Raw genomic sequence first — 9553 nt, forward strand, 5'->3', positions numbered from 1 at the left:
AGTGTGGCTATATACCTCTCCACCTCATACAAAGCTTGTAAACATATGAGATGAATTAAAATTAACCTTTTTTCTGACAATCGTTTCATTTCATAATCCAATTGTACCGCTATTAGAGAAAGTATAGTGAATTTTATAAGCAAGACCCGTTCAACTTGTTATTCTCGACAAACTTTTTATATAAAAGCAAAATATATATCCTCCTCCTTTTTCGGATCTAAATGGGAAAACATTGCACTTTAATACGTTTTATGTCAATTGATCTCTGGTAGAAAGTTGTCTCATTGGCACTTATCATACCGTAGATATCTTCTCATTTCATAAAGATATGCATTAACCAAATACGATATATTTTGTTGTTTGTTGCTAACGTAACCTTCATTGGGAAATATTCAATGCATATTCAGTACAACATAACATTGTAAGAAGTATCCATATTGATGTGCAAAACCAAAAATACAAGCGAAATACAATACTTATCCCAAATAATCGGTATATCATCGCCGTAAAACGTAAAAATTTGACGTTACCATTTGAGACGCAATATCGTGCATTCTTTTTGTCAGATTTGTAAATTCTTATTTTGCGCTGGTTTTTTTGTTGTTGTGAATTTTATAATGCTAATGCACTTGCTACATAACGTGCTCTATTTACTGTTGATATAATTCATGTTTTCGAAACAGCTGCTCTATTTTGCGCTTGCTTCATAGACAACTGCATTATCGTAGCAGCCAAGTATTGTAGATGTGGTTAGGGACTTTCTATTTCGAATTTTCCTGGGAATTCAGTATTTTTTGTGATTTTACTTTACCCTACGCACATTTTGTGTAGCAGCTACGACATAGATCGCATGTCAACCCTGTTTGAGATCGTCAGATATCTTTATATATAAGCATGCCAGAAACTTTATAAATAATTGCATGTTTTGTACCTACCGGAAGCTTTGTTTTATTCCTTTTCATAATCACAAACAGCTGACCAGAGTGTTTTTCATTAATAATTTACCCTGGTTAAACGAGTTAGTTGAGTTGTGAAAATAAAGTTATCTTAGTTGTTATAACGAGTTAAATAAGTTTAGTCGTTATAACAAGTTAGCTAAGTCGTTAAAACGACTGAAGATCACTAAAAAATACAACTCTACCCTGACAGAAACTGCCTTCCGTACGTATGCATACATCTCCTACTTAAGTTTATTACTTAAGATAAAACTACAATTATCCGTACATAATTTATCTCCATATGTATCAATTTCATGTACATGTATGCACTTATTAGAGTAGGAACTGAAACTTGTTTCACACTTTCGTATTTGAAAGAAGTTTCTTATTCCTGGAAAAATGATAATGGGTGAACACATAGACCCAGGAAACGATTTTTCAACAGATGCATCTTTCTTCAACAAAACATATGATGCATCTTTCTTCAACAAAACAACTGATGCAAAATTGAAAATGACAAGAAAAATGGAAAATGTGCAACTTGTGTTCATGTGATAGGAATTTCTATACTGGCGATTCTAGTAGTTATAGGTGTTTCTTCTATGACCGCAGTGTTAACTGTTCATCTAATGGAAACCAACAAACTGGGTAATTTGATAATGTTCATTTAAATTCACGATTTTAAATATATTCTCAAATAAGAAAACTTTAGGATTCTAACTTTTGTTTGTACATACTTTTCAGAGCTCAACACTTCGGAGGAAAACACAGAGAAATCTTTGAAAAACTTAAACAACTTAAACAATACAAATGAAACAATGGGCACACATGACTTAGTAAGCGGTAACGTTAAGGAAGTCATTAAGGAAGAAAAGGGGAATGTTGGTGAGAATGGACTGCCAGGTATTAGGGGACAGATAGGGAAAAAAGGTGGGTGTGTAAAATAGGTAAACTTTCATTATTTTGATTATGAATGTAAATACAGGTAAAATATCGAATGACTGATCATCATCTGGTAAAGAGACTTCCTACTCAAATTGCACAATCAAAAGCTCAAACACATCAAAGGCATGGATAACAACCATGACATTGGTACAGACATTCTCTGATGTAGATAATGGGACATTATACCTGCTTTTATAGCTTGCTAATCCTTTATCTTGTATGACAATCTCATAAAATTAATTTTAAAAAAATGTGAGAACAAAACAAAAACATATTAAACAGGTTAACATGTCAAAACAGGGCCACAGCAGTCAACAATGTGTTATAACTATTTTGTTTTAGATGTTCTTATAGGAAGACACTTGTTTCCTAATTATTTTTATTCTATTTTATTTAAAGCTTTTACATTAAAAATACCCAATTTATGAATAATTGCGTTCAGATTTTAAAAATTCTGGATTGTAAAATAGTCTACAGCTTTATGGCAGCTGTTTAGAAGAGGTACATAGAATATGGAAAAAGGAGTGCTTTGATATTTCCATTGCTCTAGTTTCCTGAAAAAAAAATTATTCTTACTTTTGACATGAATTATATATATCATTTCCCAAAATGAGCGGTATCGGACCTACATGTGTATGCGCCTCTAGTTTACATACAACTATATTTAACTTTCAGCTTTGACTAAAATGATTGGTGTGTGTACGTGCAAAATTGACTAAAATGATTGGTGTGTGTACGTGCAAAATGACGAATAAAATGAGAGAAAAAAACATTGACTCCAGGATATATCGGTTCTAACGTTAATTGTAAATTCGGATATATTTAGAAAAGGAAGATAATCTGATATTTACAAGTAGTAATTTAAGAATTTCTAATATGTACACGTATATAGAACAAAACATTTCACTTTAAGTAGCAACAACAAAGTATAATGAACGTGAGAATTTTTAGTGATATGTCAAAAATAGTTTATCATGTTAAGATGTACAAAGTTCGTATAGCTACTTCATAGAAACTTCAATCTATTGTGTCACAAAAGTGTTTAAATATGAAAGTTAAAACTCTAACGAAGATTTTAGAATTTATAACAATTTGGTGTTGTTTTTTATGCGTATTGAAATACAGTTCATTTCGATTTCAACATGTTGCAACTCCATCACAGGCACTTGTCTCAAATTTTTTCCCCCTATATACCTTAATATAACACTATTAAGGTATATAGGGAAAAAAAATTGAGACAAGTGCCTGTGAACTCCATCCAGAAATTGGCTAGAAGGTATAGGGGAGGGTTGAGATTTCATTAACATGTTGTACCTCCAGATACTGATATTTTTTTCCCAATTCGACTTACATATCACAACTTTTTGCTGTGTTCGCTATATTTAGAATTATTACAACATAGTTAAAACTTACTTTTATCATGTTCTGTCCATTTCTAGAACAAAACTGGAAACCGTAACAATAAATACAACGAAGATTAAATGCTTTAGGATCAACATCACTAAAATTTTCTTAACTGTAACAAAATTAACGCTTACATGAACTTATCATTTCGAAAATGTTGCTTGACCCTATTGATAGTTGAAAGTGTTTTAAAACAACCTGCTCAGTCTATTGTTGTCAATCACATGGTTTAACCGACTAACTAACATGTTTAACCCCGCCACATTATTTGTGTATGTGCATGTCCCAAGTCAGGAGCCTGTTATTCAGTGTTTGTCGTTTGACTTTCGTTTTTGACTACTAAACCGATTTCTTAGTGCAAAATAACAATCAGTATCGCTTGTTATAAATTCATTTCTTCAATGAGTACTAAAACACATATGCATTATTTTTTTGATTTGAGGTTTCTTATGACTTGATGATAAATTAAGTCAGAGATGATAACGGTCATTGATGTTCCATTAATTTTTACTAATTAAAAGCCCGTTCTAGTGGATCTCTACAGGTTTTCACACATGCATACGAAATTGACAAATATAAAATACTATTATTTACCATAGTTGTAAACGTTACAGGTGAACATGGCGAGAAAGGAACGAAAGGCAACAAAGGGCCAACTGGTGACATTGGCCACAAAGGTCAAATAGGAGAAAAGGGTCGAGTCGGCAACAAAGGTCAAAAAGGAGAACAGGGTCCAGTCGGGAACAAAGGACTAACTGGTGACATTGGTGAAATTGGCAACACAGGTCAAATGGGAGAAAAAGGTCCAGCCGGCATCAAAGGAAAAATGGGAGAAAAAGGCGAAAAGGGACTTACTGGTGCAAAAGGACAATTAGGTGTCAACGGACCAAATGGCAAGAAAGGTTCAATCGGCAATAAAGGTCAAGGAGGAGACAAAGGTCTTTTCGGTGACAAAGGTGAACATGGGGACAGAGGTCAGACAGGTAACAAAGGTCCAGTTGGCGAGAAAGGTACTATCGGGGACAAAGGTCAAAGAGGCGATAATGGAATCGCAGGAAGAAAAGGTGGTATTGGAAATTTCGGGGACAAGGGGTCAGTTGGTGATAAGGGTGTCATCGGTGACAAAGGTCAATCAGGTGACAAAGGTCCCACTGGAGAGCCAGGCAGCAAAGGTCAATCCGGGGACAACGGTGTCAATGGCGAAAACGGTTTAAAAGGGTCACCTGGTGAAGCAGGTATGTATATGTATTTATTTTAACAACAAAACATATCAACATATCAGCAAAAAACATCATTCGCACAAAAGTATGAATGAGAAGACGAGAAAAGAAAGAAACAACGAACAGTTACTGTAATTGGTATCAGTATCATATTTGGAGCTATCTGATTAAATCAAAAAGATATGTGTCAAGCTTATCAAAAACGGATATGACAATAGTCCGTTTTTCTTTCTGTATTAAAGAACTTTCGCGAACTTCTTATTATTTGTAATGATACACACCTTTCAAATAATGTGCAGTAATTTCAATGGCTAAATGTGTGTTACCCGAACTTGAAATCGAATCTTAGACACAGGATATGTGTTGTACCGTAATCATATTGTCTAAGCGTAGTTTGGTCTCATTGGAAATTAGCCATCAGTTATTTTTTCTCATCCAACCCACATCTCCGTTTTGTTTATCAAAATTCGCGCTTGTGTATACATATTTGATGAATTTGACGTTGTCGAACGTACATAAAATATTTCTACTCATCTGCAATATGAAGATGCACTGTCTTTAGTGTGATTTTTTTCTTAATCTTATTGAAATTGAAGCTCCGTTGGTTCATTCATATACAGTTATTTCTAGGATGTATGGATGTTAAGTGGTTCTCTCTGCCAATAAATTCCATCATAGAGCCAGCGATAGTGAAATTAAAATAAAACACCAACAATCAATCAATTATACAGTGGATACAAATTGGTTTTGTCAACGCCTGAAATAGTTGGACTGTTCTTTACTAATATTTAGCATAACATAAAAAAGGAGACATGTATTTCAGTTGTTTACATGTGAATATTTATAAATACCTGAAAATCCCTGCAAAAATAAACAATACATGTAACAACATATCGCATGCCTCGTGAGTTGAATGACATCTTTGAATACAATTTGAATAATAATAAATTGTTTAAAACAAACATTTTATGCATCTCTAAATGAAAAAAAATGTTCAACTATCAATGCTTTTTTTTTTACAGGAAAGGTTCCCGTGGTTGTCTTTCGTGCTCGAAATGTGGGGCCAGACTCAGATCTTTCGAACGCTATAATTAAATTTCCTAATGTAGCTATTAATTATGGAAGTGGATATGACACATCAACTGGGAAATTTACAGCTCCCCAGGCAGGAATATATTTGTTTATATTACAAATATGTCTAGAAGATACACATAATGTGCTAATGACGTTGAGAGCTAATAACAACAAAATTGGGGTTCTTAATGAGAAAAACAGTCATGATGACGGTCCATGTACCTCCACTAGTGCTATTACTTTGTTGTCAAAGGGAGACGCAGTCTGGGTTTATTGTGAAACAGCAAGTGCTGGTGATTCAGTATGGAATGCAGGTGAAAATGGAAACAGCTTTTCTGGTGTTTTGTTACATACAGGAACTTTGTAATTCATACAGCAAAGCAGTAGTTTTGCATATAAAGTTGTCATATTGTTTTGTGTCAAGACCAGTAGGACACGTTTTCCAAATATTTTGCATACCCAATCATTTTGAAAAGATTGTTCCTATTGAACTCATATGTTAATTTTGAAAACGGCCATTTTTATCATTTAGATCACGTTCATTGAAAATTGACTTTTGCTCCATGGTACACATATTACGGGAATATTGTTTTTCAAGATCATATCACTTTTTTTTGATAAAACTTGTTTAAATATATCTGTAGAAAGAAATATTTTCCCTATTGCTAACATCAGATTTTAGAGAACTAATCTAGCTTTTAATTCGTCTAACTTCAATTCAGCTTAGCCAGAATAGTGTTTTGATTAGTAATTTTGCAGATCCAACAGTTACGTTAATCAAACAGGGTTTGCAGAATGAAAAAATCTTAATCCTTTGAATGTTTTGTACTGTAGATAACAAACATTTTTTGCAAAAAGAAAGCTGTCGCAAAACTCACGTTACAAATTTTGATAGCTACATTTGCATGCATCATTCCAAAAAATAGCTTCATTTGAACTCGTATTTCTGTCAATTGTTGAACAATCGCAATCATAAATGCATGAAATAATATCTGAATTTGAGTATATGGATACTTATAGAACCTCGTAATAATTTTGATGTCACTGCTGAATTTTTATTCCCCGAGGGTATCACCAGCCCAGTATAGTCAGCACTTCTGTGTTGACATGAATTATTATTGATGTGGTTAAAATTATAAAATATCTGGTTTTTAAAAAAAAAAAAATTCTAAAGCTTTTCTTCCTCTGACAGAAATAGATTACCTAAGCTGTATAGGGCAAAACTGTACGTAAGTTTTGGTCCTCAACAATGCTCTTCAACTTTGTACTTTATTTGGCCTTTTTAACTTTCTTTGATTCGGACGTCACTGATGACTCCTTTTCAGACGAAACGCACGTCTGGCGCAAATACTTAATTTCAATCCTAGTTTCTATGATGAGTGCGTTTGAATCATATTCTCGATCCTAGTCACACAATAAAGTAAATTTATATTAGAAAAGATATCAGCCCAAAACGTACAGTATTTAGATGACTTGTGCAAGTTGTAATAGCTTCATTGATATGTGAACACGTCAGTGCTGGTGAAAATGGAGTTGGCTTTTCGGGTGTCTTATTACATGTATATACAGGAACAGTACAATCCACACCACAAACAAAAGAAAACAAAGTTATCGATACCCGCAAAAGTCACAAATCAGAAAAAGTAATGAATTTCGAGAAAAAATCAAAAAGAAATGTACCTTAGACTAATCAAATGGCAAAATCAAAAGCTCAAACACATCAAACGAATAACATGTGATACGTTTTCCATAGATTTGTCCAACAGTATTCGTTTTGATAAGGTTGTTCATGTTGACGTTATGTTTCCATTTTAAAAATAGTTATTGTCATCATGTGGATTAAAGCTACATGGTACATTTTTTGTATGTGAATATTTCTTTGTCAATATCATATCATTTATAAATCTTATTTAAATAAACTCGTAACGCTAAAATTCCGTTTCATAAAACAATCGTACTTTGCGATGGTCGCACATTGCGTGTGAATCGCGAACGCTATTTACGTGTGGTTAACCCTGTCGCAATGCGATCGTTTAATAAAAGATGGCCGTCGCCTTGCATACTTCGAGGTACTTCAGACGCCGAATTTTTAGCCGACAAGGGGTTTTCAGATAAGGATTGAAATCAGTGATAATTTAAATGACACATATAGCATATCTCGCAACCGTCTTGGTAGACAGGGCATAATTTAATTTGCAGATACGCTTTTACCACGCCTTGAAATAACGACTTTGGTAAATTTCTCCAACTTTGACCTCCTTTCACACTGACTTTCGAGTAAAATAAAAGACATTGGCGTGCTATGTACTTACAATTCATATGTATATCATTATCAAGTTATTTCAGCAGAACAATCAGAAATATCTGATTTGTTTGTGATATATGAACAAAAAATCTAGACAATAAATTGTATACCAATGTTACCTGTTGACGCTACTAAAAGGTGTCTTCTGTCACGTCCGCGTTTTTGGCAGGGAGTGCTTGTTTGTCCAATTATAAATAATTCCGGTTAAAATTTTATATTTTTTTTTATTTTTATTTCGAGGGCATTTGAAACTATCTAAATCTATCAGTAGCTGTTCATTAAAAAAAAAAGCAGCACTCTTTCATGAAGATATGGGGAGGGTATATTTACAAAAAAACAAACATTGTCAGATAATTTGATACTATGCGGGATTCAATATTTAGGTTCTGACGTTGGATAACATTTTGCATGGCTTTCGTGGGTACAGACTAACCAATGTTTTAAGTCGACGAATTATTTTTTTCTATAGGCTTTATATGCCTAAATTGTCAAACCTCGAAATCAAAAGCTAAAAAATAAACATCAAGTTGGAACTTGAACAATCAAATTTCGGGTATGCAATAACACAGAACGGTCTTTTAAATTAATCCCATTAGAATTGTTTCAATAGTTATATAGAATAGAAATAGCTTTTGCAAATGTTATTATTACTATGAAAATGAGTATGGTACGATATTAAAACTAGAGGCTCCAAAGAGCCTGTGTCGCTCACCTTAGTCTATGTGAATATTAAACAAAGGAAGCAGATGGATTCATGACAAAATTGTGTTTTGGTGATGGTGATGTGTTTGTAAATCTTACTTTACTAAACAGTCTTGCTGCTAACATTTATCTCTATCTATAATGAACTTGGCCCAGTAGTTTCAGTGGAAAATGTTAATAAATATTTACAAATTTTATGAAAATTGTTAAAAATTGACTATGAAGGACAATAACTCCTTAGGGGGTCAATTGACCATTTCGGTCATGTTGACTTAATTGTAAATCTTACTTTGCTGAACATAATTGCTGTTTACAGTTTATCTCTTTCTATAATAATATTCAAGATAATAACCAAAAACAACAAAATTTCCTTAAAATTACCTTAAAAGGGGCAGCAACCCAACAATGGGTTGTCAGATTTACCTGAAAATTATAGGGCAGATAGATCTTCATCTGATTAACAATTTTACCCCATTGTCAGATTTGCTCTAAATGCTTTGGTTTTTGAGTTATAAGCCAAAAACTGCATTTTACCCCTATGTTCTATTTTTAGCCATGGTGGCCATCTTGGTTGGTTGGCCGGGTAAAAAAACACAAATTTTAAACTAGATACATCAATGATGATTGTTGCCAAGTCTGGATTAATTTGGTTTAGTAGTTTCATAGGAGAAGATTTTTGTAAAAGATAACTAAGATTTACGAAAAATGGTTAAAAATTGACTATAAGGGCAATAACTCCTAAAGGGGTCAACTGACCATTTCGGTCATGTTGACTTATTTGTAAATCCTACTTTGCTAAACATTATTGCTGTTTACAGTTTATCTCTATCTATAATAATATTCAAGATAATAACCAAAAAACAGCAAGATTTCCTTTAAATTACCAATTCAGGGGCAGCAACCCAACAAAGGGTTGTCTAATTCGTATGGAAATTTCAGGGCAGATAGATCTTGATCTGATAAAC

General features: G+C 33.3%; 1 pseudogene; it reads left to right on the top strand.

Moving 5' to 3' along the window:
- Positions 1 to 1259: 1259 nt before the first annotated feature.
- LOC134709509 (otolin-1-like) lies at positions 1260 to 6091 on the top strand (annotated as a pseudogene).
- The last annotated feature ends 3462 nt before the right edge of the window (positions 6092 to 9553 follow it).

Source organism: Mytilus trossulus, chromosome 3 (assembly GCF_036588685.1).
Source record: "Mytilus trossulus isolate FHL-02 chromosome 3, PNRI_Mtr1.1.1.hap1, whole genome shotgun sequence".
NCBI lineage: Eukaryota > Metazoa > Mollusca > Bivalvia > Mytilida > Mytilidae > Mytilus > Mytilus trossulus.